We start from the raw sequence: 2,526 nt of genomic DNA on the forward strand, positions 1-2,526 counted from the left end.
GAGAGAGAGAGAGAGAGAGAGCAAAAAGGGAGAATGGGAGCGAGAAGCTGGCAGGGAGCATCTGGCACCAGTTTCTCGCCCAGCTTCAAATTAATCAGATTTTATGGCACCTCATTACACTGCCTATCATTGATAATCAAAACCAATGTGATAGGTTCCGCATACATGTGTGCACACATACGAACACACACGTACGCTGTAGTAAAGGCGTATGGAGACGGATTGTGAAATGAAAACACAGAGTTTGAAGAAATTGAACCACCTGTATTCCTCAACGTTTGCAACATCATTAATCTAAGTCATTTATGCGTGTCAGCTTCTCATAAGAAGTGTGTGCGTCCAGTCCCAGACAGTGCTGCCATTACCGAGTCCCATCAGTGCTTGAATGTGTCCCAATATTCCATCCAGATACTGCATAGTAATAATATTCAAAACATGCATTATTCCATCTATCTGCTTTCCCCGAGGATCACCCCTCTCTCTTTCTGACACAAACACACACACACATTTGCATTTGCATCTACCTCATAGCTCTAAATAGGATGGCATTGAAACATTACTTAGAGTTATGGGAAGCACCTGGCCACCGCAGCGGCATGTGAAATGTTATAAGGCCCAAAGGCTGCAGATACCACTCTCTCCCTATATGTGTTACAGTCCTGGACATGTACGCATACTCGTACACGCACACACAAAATAGGACCATTAGCCCTTGCTGCATCACCTCACTAAGCAAAGAGCGGAAACGAATAGCAGGCCATTAGAGTTTCATTACGGGGAGTTGGCTCGAGTTATGGCAGAACAGAGTGAGAAGGGAGGGAAAAAGAGAGACAGACGGAAAGAAAGCCGAGTCATATATAAAGGGAAACATGATGAGAAGACAGGAAGAGGGGGATACTCTGGTTGTGTGCGTATGTGTGTGCATGTGTTTGTGAAACAAGAGAGAAAACAAAGGCAGAGAGATAGGGACGGTGAGGCGCTGCAGAGCTATTTAGTATGGCATTGGGTCTGTGAATATGAGAGTTGTTGTCCATGACCTCCCCTCCTTATTTGCAGAGCAACAGTCAATTCCATTGCCTACGGCTGTTTTAATATGTCCCACCTGTTTACAAAGATACACACACTCAACCAGTGGAAAAACACAACCATATGCAAAAGCATACCTTCAAGAAAGTGGTCTCACTCTCTTGTTTTACCCATCTGTCTCTCCCTCTCACGTGCACAAAGGAACCTATGCATGTCTACACGGCTACAAATTAACACGGTCTCAGTCTTGCTTGCACTGCCGCACTCTCAGACACGCAAACTCTGAGAAAAAACACGTGCGCACGCACACACACCTCCAAGGTTAATAGTAGCTGTCATGGGCAGGGTGAGCAGTAATGGAACACACAAATGCCCCGGGGAGAAAAGCAGCCTGTGGATAGACAGAATGTGGGAATGACGAGGAGAAGGGAGGCTAAGAGGAGGAAGAAAGACTGAAGATGTAAGGGAGAAGAGAGAAGGGAGGTGGAGGGGCAAACCATTCCTGTTAATCAATTACCCCCAGCGCAGATGAGGAGATTATTTATGTCTTCATTAGCACTAAATTATTCACATGCTCCTTCATTTATGTGTGAGCGGCTGCATTCATGTCCTTTTGGGCAGTTGATTGCGGTGGGATGAGTGGGAAAAACCTGCAGTCAGTAAAAGCATGTTGGCAAATTGAACAACAAGCTATTTGCAGTACATCTTTCATCAGCCATGCCTGTTTCTCATTAGTTAACACTTTTAAATCAATATGCCACCCTCTCTCTCACTCCTCTCACGGTGATCTTCACTTAGTCTCACACCTCTATTTTTACATGCCATCACCATCAGTGTCGACTGCTGCATTGAGGCACTAAACGAGTCTGTACATCACAGAAGAGAGCTTGGTGAGCAAAGAAAGCCATTTCAGAGTGCCTTAAACAATGCCGATGACAGTGCAATGCATGTACGGCAATAATGCAATCATACAGATCTTTTTTAAGTCAAATTTATTACTGTAATGATGGCATGTTACAGCTTCACTTTGGTTTAAAGTCTGTTGCAAAACCAAAACAACCTATTACTTTAAATGCAAGGATTGTAGTGTGTCACGTCTGTCAATTTGATTCCTTTTTAGAAAGAAGCTGTTATTTTGCTGCAAAATAAAAGAACTGCAGACAGAACAGTTGGGAAATATCCTTAAAAAGGGTTATTTGGTCTACTTACTGGACATAAAGCTCCTCATATTCCCAGCAGTATCTAGCCCTTGCCTCTGATCTCATTTACACCTGTCTGACTGTGAGATATTAGTATCAGTCTTACTTTTCTCTGAATGCACTCTACAACAAAAAGTCAGACCTCACTATTACATACACTGCTGTTAAGGCTGATTTTTAAATGACTGTGTTTTGAAGTTTTTATAAGTGGTTTTCTACTGAAAACTACGTTTCTCAGTTTAACCCTTGTGTGGTGTTCGTATTTTTGTTACTCAGCCAGTGTTCATGGGTCTGGTGGACC

This window comes from Pundamilia nyererei, unplaced genomic scaffold (genome assembly GCF_000239375.1).
Source record: "Pundamilia nyererei isolate P.nyererei 1_Seehausen unplaced genomic scaffold, PunNye1.0 scaffold00047, whole genome shotgun sequence".
Classification (NCBI taxonomy): domain Eukaryota; kingdom Metazoa; phylum Chordata; class Actinopteri; order Cichliformes; family Cichlidae; genus Pundamilia; species Pundamilia nyererei.